General features: G+C 36.1%; 1 protein-coding gene across 1 annotated transcript in view; it reads right to left on the bottom strand.

Annotated features, from left to right (window-relative positions):
* Positions 1 to 20,429, bottom strand: part of LOC115439265 (zinc finger CCHC domain-containing protein 24-like) — a 49,193-nt gene that overhangs the window by 15,105 nt on the left and 13,659 nt on the right. The gene's annotated exons all lie outside the window — the stretch shown is intronic.

The following is a 20,429-nucleotide window of genomic DNA, read 5'->3' on the forward strand; positions in this document are numbered from 1 at the left end:
TCGGTCCACACATGCACACCGTTTGGGGTGCTTGGCGGAGGTTTGCGTTCTCTGAACACTTGTTCTAATATAGGACTAATTTTTATAGAAATTTTTACGATGTACATTGCTGGTCTTGAGTACTGATTTCATTTCAAGTATATACATGTAATAAATAAACTGAAATAAAAAAATTGAAATTGAATATGACTCAGAAATGACATATAGGTACAAAAATTGTTCACATGCTCACTAATATTCCATTATTTCCAATTCTGAAAAAGACACTATTCTGAATCAGCTGTTCACATGGTCAATGAACATTAATATTCCTCCTGTTTATATACAGCCACGTGTTCCCCACAGAAATATTGTTTTCTCAAAGTTTTCCATTGTGTGAATTCACCTCCCTCTCTTTTTTTTCCATCAAACCTCTTGTAGATAAGGACAGCCTTTCAGTATCTACTCCTATCTGTCAACCTGTTGAAATCCTCTGTCATAATCTATAACAGTAGATGTGTTTCTCCTTCTGAACATAAACGTGGACTTCTGTTTGGGTTCATCCATCTGCATCACAGACCATCTTTGCCTTTACTCCAGCTGAACATAATATGTCACGACCTGCAGTAAAACCCACAAATTAGATTTTCTAAAGTCACTGTAGGCTAAACATATCCAAACAATCATCATTAAAGTGGATTATGTTAAATGTTTTATCCCACATCTTAATCGGAAAAAGGCCTGATTCGGAATATACAAGTCGTTAGCCTCATACACTATGTGGACAAAAGTACTGGGACATGTTGAATTCAGGTGTTTCTTTTCTAACAGGGGTTTGGGATCCAAAATAATCATGATAAATGTCATGATATAGTTTTATATTGTGACAAATGTCATTATATTTCATTGGTTAGTTTGGTTTAAATTGTTATCTTTGCTTCCAAATGCCTCACAGGTTTTGACTTAATTTCTCTCAACACTGATTTTGTTTTTTTAATCCATGACTATAATTTTAAATGTTCTACCTCTAAATTTCTAAAATATTTTTAATGCTCTGGCTGTAAATAATAATTTTCTGCCACATCTAACCATCTACTTTCTTCACATCTCACTTTAAAAAAAAAAATCTCCCATTAAACTTTAAGGAAATATTGATGTTTATAAACTATATGGACAAAAATATTGGGACACAACATGGCTACAGCTGTAAGATGTCCTGTTCATGCTTATTTGAGATAAAAACATCAATATTAATAATCAATATGGTATTTATCACAATATAAAACTATATTATGACATTTATGTGTTCTTGTTTTGTATCCCAGACTCATGTTAGAAAAAAAACACCTGAATTCAATATGTCCCAATACTTTTGTCCACTCATTGAAATACTCAGAAATTCCAAATTTCAACCTTAGTGTGTTATTGGAGGACATAACCAGACTTTATTATTTTTGTGAGATTTTTCAACATTATTTTTTGTCATTTACCTCCTCATGCCATAAAACATCTGAGCAGCACTCACACATGCAATAACACGACTATTATCAAGTCATAAACTGACAAAAATCACTAATATTCACTATTTACAGCTTCAGAAATTAATGTAAAATCACTCTGAATCACTGAGGCATGGGACTGGCTCTGTATTTAATGTTAACGGAAATGACCAAATATGGTCACTTGCCCAATAAAGGGTTAAATAATTATGCTGTGAGGTTAACAAAGTGAAATATGCTGTTTATAATTTCAGAATAAAGTACAATGTTCATGTGCATGTGAACACACTCAATGCCATAGCTGTATTTAGCACGAAGTCAAGGGAAGGTTAGCATCTGGTCAAAAAAATTACATTATAATAATCTACACCAAATTTATATTTTTGGGTAGGTAATTATATTTTCAGGAAAATGTATTTTGAAATGAGGACAAATTTGTGGGAAAAAAAAAAATTAGAGGAGTTTTATGAGCGTGAACGTTTGTAAAGTGACAAAGTTTTGTGCTGTCATTCTGGGTTCGTTTTATAAATTCTCATTAATAAACTACATTTATTCCAAATATATTGATATTTGACTATTATATTATTTATTTAATATTCTAAACCAGTGGTTCCCAACCTTTTTTGGCTTTTTTTTTTTTTTTCTATTTTAAAATAACACATTTCTGGCGACCCCAGACATTCAAAATTGAGAATTTTTTTTTGCTAAAATTAGTTTGTTTTTGATCATGTTATAGTTTGCTATACTATACTGCAAATAAACATTAATTTTAGATGACATTTAGGCTATATTATTATGGATTTGAAAGATAAGTAGTACCACAGTGCTTCAGTTTCAGCTTCAGAGTTTGTCATGTCTTTTACGTATTGGGATTGTCTCTGTCAACTCATCATATATTTTTTTATTAGTAATTTTTTGGAATTTTTATCAATTACTAGAAATTTCAGGTGACCCCATTTAAATTCCAGGCGACCCCAAGGTTGAAAAACATTGTTTAAAATTAATAAATGCATGTGTCTATGCAAAATACATTTGAATATAATGTTAACATTATTTGTGTGTTGTAAATATTGTTAAAAAAAAAAAAAAAAGTATATGATATTGATAACTGAAATAAAAAATGTTGAATTTGATATTTACTTTTGTTGTCCATCCGTGATGCGGCCATTTTTCAAAACTCTTCCTATTTAGCTATGATAAAATATTTTTTCCTTGTAACCAATTATTGGGTTGTAAAATAGGTAGTTTAAAGTATACACTGAATACATGTGAGGATGAAAATGTCATGGGAACTTCACTTTTGAACGTTGTAACTCTTGCAAAAAAATAGACGTCAATTTTTTAGTAGTTTAGTAGTTTTTGATAGTTTTCATTTAAAAACATTTGACACTAAATTTTGCCCTTTGAGTATGTTTAGGATGACATTTAGACCTTTCCAATTATGTGTAATATTTGTCTTAAACTTGTCTGGTTCAAAAGTTATGAATCAAAAAGTAGTGGGCGGTACATTTGTGACGCCCTTGACCTCGCCCTTTAGTCATTTTTACGCACACAAAAACACTTGGTTAGGTTTAGGAAAAGTTCCTGATCAGGGAGTATTTAGTGATCGACCTCTTCTGTAGTTTAGGTATAAAGATGCGTTGGCTGTGAAGTGACATAAAAACAGAAATAAAGACAAAAAAAAAAGTCATGTAATTAGATCTGATGATGTCAACTGTTAACTATGTTCAGATGTCATGTGCTGAAATGATTCCCTCCTAAACAAAAACATGACATTTCTCAGTTTTTATCTGATCTGATAAAAAAAAAAAAAAAAAAAAAAAAAAAAATTGGGGCGTTCTTAGACAGCGTCTTTGCTTTATCATCTGGTCGATAATTAAAATAGACGCAGACGGTACACTTTTGTGTGTGATTGAAGATCTCTGCAGTCTGAAACCACATGTGAGAAACCTCTTGGTATATTAAATTCATTTATTACGTGCATTACAACACATCCCATGCAAAACTCGTAACTTAAGTCATGTCGCTTAAATCAGACCCAGGACGCGCTGAGCGATGTAAAGCTAGATTTTATAGCTGCGGCAGATAAGTTTGGCCCAGATCAGTGCAGCCTGGTGAGAGAGGCCCAGCAGCTTGGCTCCCCCTCCCTCTGCCATCATCTGGAAACCATCAGGATAAACAATGGACCCCCCCCCCACCACCACCACCATCACCACCACCGGCACTACCCCTTCTCCTTTCTCTCCACCTCATTCACTCTCTCCCCGGCTCCCATGAGACTTAGAGGCCCATTGGATAGCTTGTGGTCAATTACGCCACACTAACAAACCCACACAGCTCTATCTCTCCATCTCGCTGGGTTTCATTTGTAACGGACCCCCGCGGCATCAGCTGTTACCAAAAGAAAACAACACATAAATGCCTGGGCTGACTTCCACACTGAGGGCTTTTGTGAGTTTTAAAGGCTCCTCTGTCGGATTAAGTGTTGCTTTTCCTTATCTTGTGTAAGCATTTATCCCATAATAAAGAAAACAAATAGATGACTGTATGTTATTTTTTTTTAAAGAAGAGGATTTTTGGAACTGGATTGAGTTATAGGTTAAAAGAAAAAAAAGATGAATGTTTCTTACAGTTTGTTTTTCATGCAATAAAGAATTTCTTCTGGTGGGACAGTAATGACATAAGGGGAGAAAAACAAAAACACAAGAACTAACCATGAAATAAAAATTACCTCAAATAAAATAAAAGTAATACATTCCAACAATGTGAAAACCGAAATCAAACAGAATTGCATGTAAATCAGCTTCATTTCCCCGTAATGTTAATGTTTCATTGTGTTAGAATCAAGTGGCTTTAATAAACGAAACATCGTGCCTTAGCTCAGCTTTTATAAACCAAGACAAAAAAACCCCCTAAAAACTAAAACCAGCAATAAAACCAAGTAATAAATGAATTCTTCAAATCTTTACTGTAGCTAAATTTGTAAAAAAAAAAAAAAATGATAATAATAATAATATTGTCTTCTTGTGGGACAGTAATGACATAAGGGGAGAAAAACATAAGAATTAACCATGAAAAAAAAAAATCAAGTAATGCATTCCAACAATGTGAAAACTTTAAGCTGATTTACATGCAATTCTGTTTTATTTCAGTTTATTTTCCCCTAATATTAATGTTTCATTGTGTTAGAATGAAGTGCCTTTAATAAACATATGAAACATCATCATGCCTTATCTCAGCTTTTATAAACCACGACCTAAACCCCCCCCCCCAAGAAAACTAAAAACTAAAACCAGCAATAAAACCAAGTAATAATTGATTTCTTCAAAAGTTTACTGTAGCAAAAGATGTAAAAAAGAATTTCTTCTGGTGGGACAGTAATGACATAAGGGGAGAAAAACAAAAACACAAGAACTAACCATGAAATAAAAATTACCTCAAATAAAATAAAAGTAATACATTCCAACAATGTGAAAACCGAAATCAAACAGAATTGCATGTAAATCAGCTTCATTTCCCCGTAATGTTAATGTTTCATTGTGTTAGAATCAAGTGGCTTTAATAAACGAAACATCGTGCCTTAGCTCAGCTTTTAGAAACCAAGACAAAAAAACCCCTAAAAACTAAAACCAGCAATAAAACCAAGTAATAATTGAATTCTTCAAATCTTTACTGTAGCTAAATTTGTTAAAAAAAAAATAATAATAATAATAATGTCTTCTTGTGGGACAGTAATGACATAAGGGGAGAAAAACATAAGAATTAACCATGAAAAAAAAAAATCAAGTAATACATTCCAACAATGTGAAAACTTAAACTGAAATAAAACAGAATTGCATGTAAATCAGCTTCATTTTCCCCTAATGTTAATGTTTTATTGTGTTAGAATGAAGTGCCTTTAATAAACATATGAAACATCATCATGCCTTATCTCAGCTTTTATACACCAAGACCTAACTCCCCCCCCCCCCCCCCCCCCCCCCAAGAAAACTAGAAAGTAAAACCAGCAATAAAACCAAGTAATAATTGATTTCTTCAAAAGTTTACTGTAGCAAAAGATGCAAAAAAGAATTTCTTCTGGTGGGACAGTAATGACGTAAGGGGAGAAAAACAAAAACACAAGAACTAACCATGAAATAAAAGTTACCTCAAATAAAATAAAAGTAATACATTCCAACAATGTGAAAACCGAAATCAAACAGAATTGCATGTAAATCAGCTTCATTTCCCCGTAATGTTAATGTTTCATTGTGTTAGAATCAAGTGGCTTTAATAAACGAAACATCGTGCCTTAGCTCAGCTTTTAGAAACTAAGACAAAAAAAACCCTAAAAACTAAAACCAGCAATAAAACCAAGTAATAATTGAATTCTTCAAATCTTTACTGTAGCTAAAGATGAAAAAAAAAAAATTCTTCATGTGGGACAGTAATGACATAAGGGGAGAAAAACATAAGAATTAACCATGAAAAAAAAAAACAAGTAATACATTCCAACAATGTGAAAACTTAAACTGAAATAAAACAGAATTGCATGTAAATCAGCTTCATTTTCCCCTAATGTTAATGTTTTATTGTGTTAGAATGAAGTGCCTTTAATAAACATATGAAACATCATCATGCCTTATCTCAGCTTTTATAAACCAAAACATAAATACCTAAAAAAAACAAAAAACTAAAACTAAAACCAGCAATAAAACCAAGTAATAACTGAATTCTTCAAATCTTTACTGTAGCTAAATTTGTAAAAAAAAATAATGTCTTCTTGTGGGACAGTAATGACATCAGGGGAGAAAAACAAAAACAGAAGAATTAACCATGAAAAATAAAAATTACCTCAAAAAAAATAAAAGTAATACATTCCAACAACATTAAAACTAAAACTGAAATAAAACAGAACTGCATGTAAATCAGCTTAATTTCCCCCTAATGTTAATGTGTCATTGTGTTCGAATGAAGTGGCTTTAATAAACATATGAAACATCGTGCCTTATCTCAGCTTTTACAAACCAAGACCTAAAAAAACCCCCCAAAAAACTAAAAACTAAAACCAGCAATAAAACCAAGTAATAATTGATTTCTTCAAAAGTTTACTGTAGCAAAAGATGCAAAAAAGAATTTCTTCTGGTGGGACAGTAATGACATAAGGAGAGAAAAACAAAAACATAAGAATTAACCATGGAAAAAAAAAGAAAAAGTAATGCATTCCAACAACGTGAAAACTTAAACTGATGAAATGCACAACCATGAACGAAATAAATAAAATAAATGAATGAATTAGAGCTGCACAATATATCCTTTGAGCATCGACATCATGACGTACGTGTGCACAATAGTTACATCGCAGGTCCTGCGATGTCGGAGGCAAATGGACTCAACGTGTTCTCATCTAATTTCAAGAGTACCTGACACACACTGCATGCAGCGATCCACCAATCACAATCGTTCTTAATCAGTTTTGAGTGAGTCGCTGGTAACAACATTGAAAAATGAGCAACGAACAACAGAAAATCACCGTAAACGAAGACTTGGTGCCAAAAAACAAAAGCAATGTCAGTTAGCTGGAATTATTTCGGCTACAAGAAGGATGATACAAAAATGCGTGTTCTGTATGAGAGGAAACACAACTAATCTGTTTGACCCTTTACGTCGGCACCACACAGCTATTATATCCTCCTGAGTATTTTTTCATATTGCAATATATATCGCAGGGTTTAAAAAAATCGCAATGCCAGTTTTTTCCAATATTGTGCAGCCCTTGAATGAATTCCTGGAAGGTAGTCGTCATCATCATCATCATCTTTATTTGCAGACTTGGAAGTCCATTTAAAAACAAACAAGCAATCAACAAACAGAATACATTTAGAAATATAGGTTAAAAATACAAACAAAACATCAATATTATACAGGGGTTGGACAAAATAATGGAAACACCTTCTATGATGCCACAATGTTAGGTGTTTCCATTATTTTGTCCAACCCCTGTAAAAGACAACTGTACCAGTGTCGCCACAGGGATGATTGGTATCGCACCAAACTATGACTGGGATTAATCAAAAGCTGAATGATGGAATTCTGACAATCGTTCATGGGATCTTTGATCAATAACGCCAAAAAACTATCACGCACTCCTGCTTTAACCCTTTCATGTATAGTGGTCACTACAGTGGACAGTTCTTCTCCAGCTGTTCTCTTGTACAGGGTGGGGAAGCAAAATTTACAATATTTTGAGGCAAGGATTGAAAGACAGTGTATGACCAATTAGTTTATTGAAAGTCATGAGAATTTATTTGCCACAAGAAAATTGATATAATAGAAAATGTTTTTATTCTGTGTCCTCCTTCTTTCTCAATAACTGCCTTCACACGCTTCCTGAAACTTGCGCAAGTGTTCCTCAAATATTGGGGTGACAACTTCTCCCATTCTTCTTTAATAGTATCTTCCAGACTTTCTCGTAATAGTTTTGCTCATAGTCATTCTCTTCTTTCCATTATAAACAGTCTTTATGGACACTCCAACTATTTTTGAAATCTCCTTTGGTGTGACGAGTGCATTCAGCAAATCACACACTCTTTGACGTTTGCTTTCCTGATTACTCACATGGGCAAAAGTTTCTGAAAAGGTATGGATAATAGTGTTAGGTATGATTATGACATCTATATATGTTTGGTTTCAAAACAATTGACGTAGTGCCTGCTGAGAAAAAACAACTAAATTTTCATTGTAAATTTTGCTTCCCCACCCTGTATATTCACAGGTTTTGTTGTTTTAATTGCATATCAGCCAATACAATGGACACTCATGCATTATCCCATACACTGACATTCATACAATTACTATAACTTTGCTGTTTGTGATAAACCTGATCTGTAGTAACATGTTTTAGTGTAAATCAGTTGCTAATTGTTATAAGACTGTAATTAAGTTTTCTTTTTTTTTTTTTGCATATTATCTCCATGAAGTGAGTAACAACTCGTATTAGACTATGTTAAAATATGAGACAACATCAGATTAGCTACATTAAAAATATTTATTTCATAGTTTTCACACAGTATATCACTTTCCAATAATAGGTTTTAAATACATGTTTCTTTGCTTCAAAAATTAAACACATGGTTTTTGTAACTCCATGACAAAGAGGTTCATTAACCCTTTCATGCACAAATTATGAGAACCTTAATCAAATTTTTTTCCTGAGTGTTTTTATTCCTCTTTAGGCATGAAAAAAAAAAACAATGCGATTGAAAATTTTCTTCTGAAAAATAATTTAAAAATTTAAAAAATACATTAAAAAAATAATAATGAAAAACAAAACAAAAAAAATTCTTATGAACCTATTTTTCATGAAGTTGCAAAAATGTCTACTCAGCTGGACACCACACGTTTAATTTTTGACGCACAGAAACATGTATTTACTTATAAACTGTGTGAAAACTATGGGGAGGGCTTGTGATTCTGGGGGTTTATCCTCAGGAGAGATCTACATGTTACCAATTCATGTCAGAAAAGATATGTAGTGTCTTAAAACTTTAATAAAGATATGTGTAAAAAAAAAAAAAAAAAAAAAAAAAAAAAGAACAACAAAACCCATGAATATACAAGAGAACAGCTGTAGAATAGCTGTCCACTGTAGTGACCAGTATGCATGAAAGGGTTAAAAAACTTCTCTGTAAACTTAATTTGATTCTGATTTGAATTGATAAAGCACTTTGTGACTCTGTCTGTGAAAAGTGCTCTATAAATAAAAAAAAAGTCAATCACATTGTTGTTTTCATGCCTAAAGAGGAATAAAAGCAATCAGGAAAAAAATCTTGACTAAGGTTCTTGTAATTCATGCATGAAAGGGTTAATTACCATACTGGAAGTGTAATAGTGTCAAAGCTGAACTCAGCATTTCTGCACACATGTAAAAGCAGATCAAACCCCTCACCAAAACAATAAGCACAAACCACAGAGCGTTGTGAGTCGAGGAAACGAGATGCGAGACGCTCCACAGCCAATGGAAGCAAACTAATGTCCTGTTTTACACAATGGGACTTCCTCTTTCCAGAACTACCAGGGCCAAGTGGTCCACTTTTAGACGCATCAAGATATCAAATGATTTTATAAATTTCCATCTATCTGACCAACTGTGAGGTTTGCCTTCACTCCCCCTAAGATAAATATTAAAAATCCAAGAACTGCAGCTTTTCTGTTTTCCTACAATTTCAGTCATCCATCAAAGCCATTGTTGAAAACACGCACAGACATTTCATTTCCACACACATTATATTCCCATCCATATCTTTTTCACACACAAAAAAAAAAGGATTATAAAGCAAAGATAATGTCTGCAAAACTCAGAGTCTGCTGGAACATGTGGTCAAGTTGACGACAAATACATCTGTAGAGCAGCGTTATGTTTAACACGGGGTGAATGACAGGGGCAGGTGGGCTGGCAGAAAATATGCAACAGCGAAATATCCCCCACTTCAGTTGAAAACACTGATCGAGATTCAAGAGAGGAAACCGCTGTGGGGAGGAAGAGTTAGTGCTCGTTTTTTTCTGGCATTGAGATTCTCCGCAGCCACCAGATGCCTGACAGACGGGCTCCCAGAGGTCGCTAATAAGATGCCCAAAACGTTTCTTTCATAATCAAAAAACAGCAGGGGTGGAAAGTAACCTTTAACGCATATGTGTACTTTTTTTACTCCAACTCAATACTGCTACAAATAACTTTAGCGAGGAGACTCTTTATGAGGAGACTCTATAATAAAAAAACAACCATAACCGTTTAATGATAATAATAATAATAATAATAATAATAATAATGGATTGGATTTTATGTAGCGCTTTTCTAGACACCCAAAGCGCTTTACATTATTGACCCATTGTTCATTCACTCTCACATTCTCACTCTGGTGTGCCATGTGTCGTTTCTCTTTACAATAAACTCAACTCTGACTGATGTTTAAACCTGGTCTTAAATCCTATTTCCACTGTGCACTTTACTGTTATTTATGTACCTCCATCCTACCATATAGTTACATTTCACTTGCACATTAAAGGTAATTATTGCACCTTACTGTTAATCATCTGGATTTCTGACCCTGTTCTGTTTGTACTTATTTCTGATTTATTATGTATAGTGTGTTTGCTCTTGTGTTCTGTTATTTACTGTCAAATGCTGTTGTAAACTGCAATGTCGCAGATTTGGATCAGTAAGGTCCATACACCCATCCATCCATTCATCCATCCATCCATCCATCCATCTGTCCGTCCGTCTGTCCATCCATCTATCCACCCACCCACCCACACCCCATCCATCCATCCATCCATCCATAAATCCACCCCCCCACCCATCCATCCATCCATCCATCCATCCATACACCCACCAATCCACCCACCCGTCCGTCCGTCCATCCATCCATCCATACACCCACCCATCCACCCACCCATCCGTCCATCCATCCATCCATCCATCATCCATACATCCATACACCCACCCATCCACCCGTCCGTCCGTCCATCCATCCATCCATCCATCCATCCATCATCCATCCATCATCCATCCATCCATACACCCACCCATCCACCCGTCCATCCATCCAGCCAGCCACTCACTCACTCACTCACTCACCCATCCATCCATCCATCCATCAATCCATCCCTACTCCTTCATCATCTTTGGTCTGGAATGGCCCAAAAATTCCAGTGTGTTCCTTGCTTTACCATAAGTTGTGTGTAGTAAAATTCACATCTCAGGTGTGTATGCTATAACATCTCCACACAATTATTCTTTTACTTTTATTCTGAATTTCCCATGTTGTTTGGTTTCAGTAAATGCTAAAATCATCCAGTATGTAGGATATGATTAGATGAAAAAGGCCACAAACTCAAAACAGATTCTTTCATCACACCCAGCCCTCAGGTTTCAGGTTTTCTGGTGTGTCTACATATAAAACTGGATCCAAAGTAGTTAAAACCAGCTTTGACAGTAACACGCTGTGCTAATACCAATGCTTCACTGTAAATAATCTGATGTTATTGTCTTTTATAATAAATTGTTACAGGGACCACACCCTCATACACTTTAACTTTTACTTGTATGACGTATTTCCACATTGCTGTATTGGTACTTTTACCTCCGAATACTTCTTCGACTACTGGTAGTTAGTGCTGTTAGAAGCCATATGTTGTTTTTGCAGTATTTTACTATAGCTTATTGCATTTTGTTATTGAGCAACACAGTGGTTGTGCGAAGCAGCATCAGCCACATACAAACATGTAGTATTTTTACACAGCGTCAGAGGAGGTTGGATTGATGGGTCAAAAAAACACAGCAGACTCGCATGTATTTCCTGTTTCAGACCAGCAATAGTTTATGTTTTATCAGTAACAGTAAACAAATGTGTATTATCTCAACCATGACAGTTGAGGTCATCTAACCTTAAACAAAGTCCTGAAAGCATTCTGTTGTATGACTAAACCTTCATAGTCTAAACAGAGCCTTAACCCATAGAGACCCAAACAGCCACTGGTGACTCAAGCCATCTACTGATCTAAAATGTTTACTGTTGATCCAATACATGGAAATAATTGGTGTAAATACAGATTGTCATCTTCTCATGGTCATCAGATATGACCCATTTGGACATTCAGAGGCTCCGTAGTGAACGTGGAAACTCCATCATCTTCTACAACATTGACTCAGAAGTAAAAACCATGGAGTTGGATCAATGACAGTGGATGGACATGCTTGTTTTTATGATATATTTTACTGGAAAAGTCAGTTTTTCTTGTGTTTTCTCTGTTTTTGATTGAATAACCCTCAAATAGAATTTGAGAATGATGATTAAAGTACATGATCTGTAAATTAAATATAGGAAAATACCTGGTTTTCACTGAAAAGTGCAAAAATACATGAGATAATTTTATAATAAATGGTGGTAAATCACTTAAAGGGGTCATATTTCGCTAAACCTACTTTTATTAGTCTTTGGTTCATTTATTTGTGTATGTGGACCCTAATAGTTCATAAAGTTTGAATTTGAACCCTCCAGGTGCTGCAAAGCTATCTTTATATTCATTTGGGCAAAAATCGAGTGGATTTCTACAACCAGTTTTAATTCCTGCTTAATTTGTTGTGTCTATAACTAGTTACATCACAACATTTGCACATATAAGGTCAAGATTTCCGACGAACATTTCTCTGAGTACGACAGAATTGTTCAGCAGCAGCAGCGGTTGTAGTAAAAACTGAAAATATGTCCAAACTTCAAGCCGATTACCTAAAATGTTCAGTTGTTGGTTGTATTAACGAACTCAAGTTGCAAGCACGATCAACAACCTGGAGGAGGTGGGGCGTGAAGTGGCTCATTTGCATTTAAAGGGCCAGCGCTTAAAATGACCTGTCTAGTGTCATTACTCACAAATAGGGTTGAAGATGGACCTGTGGAGTTGAATTAATGAAGAATTCAGACCCAAGCATAGCATTTACAGTTTATATAGACCACAGGGAAATGTTTTAAAATGCATAATTCCATTTAAAAAAGCAAAATATCACTCCTTTAAGGAAAAGGCTATGGCAAAGTGGTTTTCTATTTAAAACATGCTCTGTAAAAACCCAGGGCCTCAGTGCATTCCCGTCTCATCCATGCAGCCACTGTTTATCAGAGGGAGTCTATCTACCCCACATTCCACAGTTTCCTCTATCTAACTTGTCCTCCTCAGCAGACGATCAAGCCAAAAGCAACAGACGACCTACTGAGGACAGATAAGACATTTATCAGTCACCGAAAACAAAAGGACCGAAGAGGCGGCAATCAGATGCTGTTACATGAGATTCACTGAACTGAACTATACAGCTACAGTTTCATGTGCAAAAACAAAAGGGATACATCATTCCAGAAAAAGCATAAATGTCCACTTTAATGTACTGATCAAAGACTATGTAAATGAAAGTTAAAGGGACTCAAAGTCCAATAAATGTCTTTCTGGCTTCATTGAATTTTCTTGTGAATCTGGCACTCATATGAAGTAGTTCTTTCTCCAAATATCAATACAAACCAGTGGTCTCCACCAAGAAACAGGACTGGGATCAGTCATAATTTTTGAATAAAAGAAGTATACAATGGTAGAAACTGCTTCTTTGTTCTACAGGACTTTCTATATTAATATAATCCTAAAACAGAGACTAATTAAAGCACTAAAGTCTTGTACTTGTTGATCTTATAGGATTTGACATTAAGCTACTTATTGGTTTGAACTGCGTTTTTATATTTGTTCTTATCTTTATCCCAGAGAGTTTAACAGTGCCAGGGTTTTAGATGAGTAAGACATCAACACAACAGAATAAATTCATGAAATAAATGATTGGAGGGTAGTCAAATGGGGGATTTTGGGACAGTAACGATGATTATTATAACTGCATACTATACATTAGATGTTTTGTTGGGTTTTTTTTGCATTATTAAACCATATATGTAGACTTTTTTATGTCCAATTTTATTTTATGTCTGACTTGACTCGACTTAGGTATCAGGTACTATTCCTGGAGACCATTTCCATTACAGGAAACTACCGACTTTAGAGTACCTGGACGTCAGAGCGATGCGATGTGTAACTTCCGTGACGTCTGCTCAGAGAGTTGCTGATAAACGCGATCATTGCGTGTTGCCCCGTCAAGCTCACACTGAATCTTTTCATCGGCCACTCAGGACAAAAATATCTGAAACTCCTCAACCGGCCAGTGTCATTTTGTGGGCTGTCATCATGGATTAGCCTACCGGTATAATTATTGTAAACTTCAGAATGGCTTTTTTAAAAACTGGCGTGTTGTGCATTGATGACACAATGATGCAGAGACAACTCTCTGACCAATCAGTGGTCTGCAGTGTTTACACATCACATTTTAGTATCTTTTCACCCATTTTAGAACCTTGGCCGAGCAAGTACTAAAGAAGTAGTACCAGGTACCAGATTCCAGGTTCTTCTACGTAACAGAAACACAAAAAGGCCGAGTCGAGTTGAGTTGAGCCAGTACTATGTAGTGGAAACACGGCAATTCTTTCATTGCTGATGTTCTATTATAAGGTGAATTTAAATGTCCTATGTGTTCCACAGGGGTCATTGTTAGGACAACTTGCATTCATTTTATACACCCCTCCCCTTACTTCCTTCATCATGGAACCTACTTTCATTGCTAGATGTTCTATTACAGTGTGAACTTAAATGTCCTGCAACAATGTAAATTGTTATTATGACTGGAAGAACACACACTCACTTCCTTTTCTAAGTAGTTTCCAGAAATTTCTTCATCTCTGTCCCTTTAAATAAGTCACTGATAGCCATTCCTCTGCACAGAGATACAGGGATGACTGCAGCCAAGCAGAGCTGAGCGAACAATACAGCCTGACTTCCTGACCTTTGGTTCCACAGCCGCTCTGGTGAAACAATGCACTCCTTATTTAGCCCAGGCCCTTCCCACCATACACCCATTTACTCTCAGCACACTGTCACTTGTGTACTTTCTTTACAGTAACTGAACTCAGCTCCTTAATTGGCAAGGGGTCGTTAAAATGTTATGACCCTAGGTTAAGGGGTGAAAGGTGTAGTAACTACATATTTGGTTGTTTAATTAAAACTGATTTTGTTTATACAGTTTACTGTTACATCTTTCTCAGAAAAGTAGCAAATTAGCGCTTGACAGGTTGTACGAGGAAAGGATAATATATTACTTGAAAATCCTCTGACTTCTTCTCCATCACTCTAAATGGATGCTCCAGCCTCTGGTGAAGGTCCTCCAGGCCACCGTAGAGTTTTCTTAATTATCTAATATGTAATATTTCCTCATTAAAATATCTAAAAATCTACCTATTTTATATAAGTTGTGCATATTTTGTTACTCGCACTGTATCACATGTTTGCAAACAGTAAAAAACAAACTTGCATCCATTGTAACAGCTGATTAACACTACTAACCTTACCTTTTCATTATAATGAAATGAAATACTGTGACTAAGTCATTAACATGAAGTGAAATTTTAACATAAAGCCTTGTCTGTAAATATGATTTCTAAGTCAAATCAGATTTTCATCAGCAGTGATAAAAACAGCTCCCATGACCATAATTTAAGAGATGATAATTGAATGTTTCCATGCATTTTTGCCTACTGACTCATGAAAAGTGACTAAAACTGTCATAGAAGAGAAGAAATATCAAGTAGCATGTAAAGTCAAAACAGTACAGGTGTTTCAAAACTTTGCTCAACCTACTAAGAAATCCATAGCGCACATACAGTATTTCATTGAGGCAGAGTAAAAAATGCCTCAGATTCCTGCCGACAAGAACAAAAAGCAGTTTGTTCATTAGTCGTAGCTTCACAACACTGGGCTCAGCTTCGTCTTAAGGAGCCTTCATCATGACAACAGCTCTGCAGTCATTACTCAGGGTCTAAAATATCAGCAACACATGATAAAATCTGACATCATCCTTCTAAAACAGAGCAAGAATGGCCCAGATCCAGCCCACAGAAATGATTTCCAGATTTTGCACATTTCGAGAGGCGTGGTTGTAAAGAGGAATCGTAAATATCTCATAGTAATCCTTTGACATCTTAACCTCCTGGTGGAGCGAGTGAAGCCAACCCTTCGACGTGTCGTCAACAGGATGTTTATCGCTGACATGCTGGGCACAGCGTGGATCTCATACCATTAAGTAGAATGAAACGCTTTAATGCACCTTCACCAGTTGTTTTCCAGCTCAACATGCTTCCACTGAGCTCCGCTGAGTGTTTCTTTATCAAACAGGCAGAGTTTCACAGTTAACTTGGGCCTCATTCCTCCCAGAGAAAGCCTGTTAAAGACCCAGCACACCCACTTCCTGTGTGCGTCTTCTCTCATCTTACTGAGCCGTGACATTCTTTGATTCCCGTCCACTGCAGCTCAGATGCAAACCAGGCAACTATGAAGGCCTGCACAGTCCACAGAAACTCACCACTGCAAGAAACATGCTTTACCATTAAAAAAAAAAAAAAGACCAAATCTGATTTCCTTAAGTACTGTGTAAGTGTAAAAATAGTGTCAAAGTCTAGAAGTGCACTTACATCACTAATATTTCTTCTGATTAGAGATTCCAACTTAGTTCTTTAAGTTAAGTTGTGTTTATTCCTCATTTAACCACAACAAAACTCTTCTGAAATGTTCAACAACGGTCTGTCCAAAGGCGATTTCTCACAGACTGCAAGGGAAGCCCGGCTTCACCTAAAATTACAAAAATTAAATGGTTAAATATGTTCGGTTGTGTTGACATTTCATTGACTACAAATGTGTTAGAACACGTTCAACTCACAGACGAGTTCGTTCAGAATCAGCTTTATCACAAATCAACAGACTCGATGTTGTTCACTTCTCATACATTCCCGTTGTGCTGTTTTCTCATTCGATCTCTGCTCAGTGCATTTGTCCGTAGACGCTCAGCGTCCATGCACTTCAATGGGACTGAGTGGAACAGTTTTTTTCATTGCTTCAAAACTGGATGGTAATTGGTTAAATGCCACAATGTTGTCCCGCCCCCAGACACTCGGTGTCTCTGGGAGTGAATGGAGCTGTGGGCGGAGCTTGGCAAGGCTGGACGCTGGGCTTCCACGCGCTGATTGGAGGATCAGTCGAAAGGCTGAATCCCGTTTGATTAACAGCTATTTTCAGATCTACTCCTTCACTTGACAGAGTTCAGTTTAATACCGTTGCGCATTCTGCTGTGAAATCGAGAGAGAAACCACTACGAAATTACTGGTTCATTTCTTGCACTATAAATAAAACACACTTATTGGACTTCATTGTTTCAATTTAACATAATTTCAACGTTTTCTTGTTTAGTTGGTACGATAAGGTCACTGACCATTTTCTTAAAAAGGAACGGAGGGACGAATTTATGTTTAAATAACTTGACTTTTTTTCTTTTTATGTTAGCCAACAATGAGCTTCCCTTGTCTGAAAGATGAGCAGCCACCACTGGGTCTGTCCCCAGCTTTATCGCAAAAAACAGAGAAGACATGGAGCATGCACATAAAGCTTGCTTGGTTCTACCGGGTCTGATTCAATATTTCCTCCTGGTTGCCCTTCTCTGTGGTAAATCCAAGAGCATAGTGAATATTATTTGCTATGGTTGTTTGTTGCTCATTGTAATGAAAGAGTAGATGAAGATTTGGATTCAACATTTCCAATAAACTCAATAGCTGTTGTAGCACGAGCATAACTCTGTAGTCTGCTATTGTTGTTGTCGTTGTGATGTGACGTCTTGCTTCCGGGGTGAAAGGTTAGAGACAGGGATGCAAACAATTAATCAACTATCAATTAATTGTTGATAAGAATGTGCTCAGTTGAATTATTAATTGTCGGTTAATTGCCCTTTTCCACCGCGGGATTTGTGGTGTCGACAGTAGGGGGCGCCACTGCCCGAAGTAAGTAAGTAAGTAAGTAAATTTTCTTTATAGATCACTTTTCACAGACAGGGGGTCACAAAGTGCTTTACAGTGCAGATGCATTTAAAAGCAATTAAAAATGTAGAGTCAGATACAGTTTTGAAATGCAGCTAAAAATACAATGAAAATGTGATAAATACATAAAGTGCAGTCAGTTTGTAGCAGCCCTGAGTCAGTTGGATTTAAAATGCCTGCGTGAACTAGTCATTAAACTAGGCTTCATCGCTGAAGTTGAATAACAGGGGAGTCACCCTGTCCACCTGTCCACACCTGTTCGAAGGCTGCTGGTTTGTCTCTGCTGAAATCTCACTCCATCATGTCAGCTAGTGATACAAAGTCAGAAATGCGCATTCCTTCTAAACTGCCCCTCTTCAGATCCATTTATTTTATTGAATTTCTCTGCAGAATTTATTTAGTTCTGCCACATAAATGTCATTACCTGTACTGTATCCAGTGGTAATGTATGTAATGGTAATGTAATGGTAATACATCAATCATTAAGGAATATGACACGTTTTTTCATGAAGTATATAAGCAGTATTTAGCTTTTATTCTTTTAGACCCTATCGAAAGAGAAACTCTGGTTCTCAGGAAAATCACCGCTTATCAATTAATCGTTAATCGATCGATAAGGTCAACCAACTAATGATTAATGGATTAATCAATAATTTGCATCCCTAGTTAGAGAGGTGGGGCTATGACATCATCGTTTTAGAAAAGTTGCAGTTTGTTGGTACAGACGACTCAAAACCAGCTTTTTCAAATTTATCCACACTGGGACCCGGTTTCAAAAAGTTGCGGTTTCAGTGACTGAAAATGCTGGTTTCGTGTGGACAAAAACCTATCCGATACAAAACTTCTGCAGATACGACCGAAACCGTCTTCGTATGGACAGGGCCTATGAAACAACTTTTGGAGTCAAAGAAAAGAAGCAATAGAAATAGAACCTATTGCATTGGACACAGCTCTAAATGAAAAGAATGGGGTTTGATGCTGAAATGGCAGCGTCTCTGTTGAATATGTGGATTATGAGGCTTGTGAAGGTAGAAAGTTATCATGTGATGTTATTATCTTTGCTAAGTTATTGTTTGTTCTGACCTTGTTAGTATGGTACTGGCGCGTCAAACTTGCCACTTCATTTGTTAACACAGTCACAAGCATGGTGATTCCCAGCCCCAGAGAATGTGGGAGACCAAGGAAGACTTGGTCCAAATATATCAATGCATACATGAAAGTAGGGATGCACCGATACCGATACGAGTATCGGCATCGGCTCCGATACTCAGTGTGTGTACTCGTACTCGTAAAAGACATCCGATACAAATGCACCGATACCACTTATGGCCGTGTGACATTCACAGTTCAGTGCAGCAGGTAATTTAATTGACTTAATTGAAGATTTTTTTTTGCTTAATTGAAGATTTTTTTTAACTTAGTTGAAGATTTTTTTGGCTTAATTCAAGATTTTTTTTTTATTTAATTGAAGATTTTTTTTTGGCTTAATTCAAGATTTTTTGCTAAATTTGAGAATTTTTTTGGCTTAATTCAAGATTTTTTTTACTTAATTGAAGATTTTTTTGGCATAGTTCAAGATTTTTTGCTAAATTTGAGATTTTTTTTGGCTTAATTCAAGATTTTTTTTTGCTAAATTTGAGATGTTTTTTTTTTTTTTTTTGGCTTAATTCAAGATTTTTATATTTTTTTTTACTTAATTAAAGATTTTTTTTTTTTGGCTTAATTCAAGATTTTTACCTTAATTCAAGCTAAATTTTTTTTGCTTAATTCAATTCAAGACTGTGGAATTTTTGCACTTGGCAAAAACATCCCAGGGGCTGAACTGGACCCTTTGGCGGGCCGCATTTGGCCCCCGGGCTGCACGTTTGACACCCCTGCTCTAAAGGAAACTATTAAACTTCACTACTTTGTGCAACAGTTCATTTAAAGTTTGTGATCTATTTGAGTTTTTCCCTTTTGCTGACTTGCTTGTGCAGAACATCCTGTCCATCAGTCATATGGTTATTTCCATTACACCTAACAAATGTCAGGCATTTCCCCCTCAACATGATCAATGGGGAACCGCAGCTGCGCATAAAGCGGCGGTTAATATTTCTTTTCGTGTTTGGAGTAGAGGTCGTGCCTATTTCCACAGAGAAACCTATCATCTTTCATTAAAGCGAGCTCACAGATCCAATCTGGCATCTGCTGCTCATTACCAACCTGTGGTGGCACAACTGACCCAAATATGTGCTGAGGAGTCTGTTTCCCCCTGAAAAGGGATATAAAAATACCGTTTTATAACATGATGAATAGAACTGTGTCAAAGCCCTGAACTGTTCACAGTATTTTAAGTTCTATCATCTCATCAGGCTGCAGTTCATTTGCATGTGTGTGTGCGTTTGATGGACGGCTCCAACGGCCCACACACTGCACACCTGGTTCAGTTTAGACCAAAGCCTGATGTAAAGCTTCAGACTAATGCACCTGACTGATG

The sequence above is a fragment of the Sphaeramia orbicularis genome, chromosome 19 (genome assembly GCF_902148855.1).
Source record: "Sphaeramia orbicularis chromosome 19, fSphaOr1.1, whole genome shotgun sequence".
Taxonomy (NCBI): Eukaryota; Metazoa; Chordata; class Actinopteri; order Kurtiformes; family Apogonidae; genus Sphaeramia; species Sphaeramia orbicularis.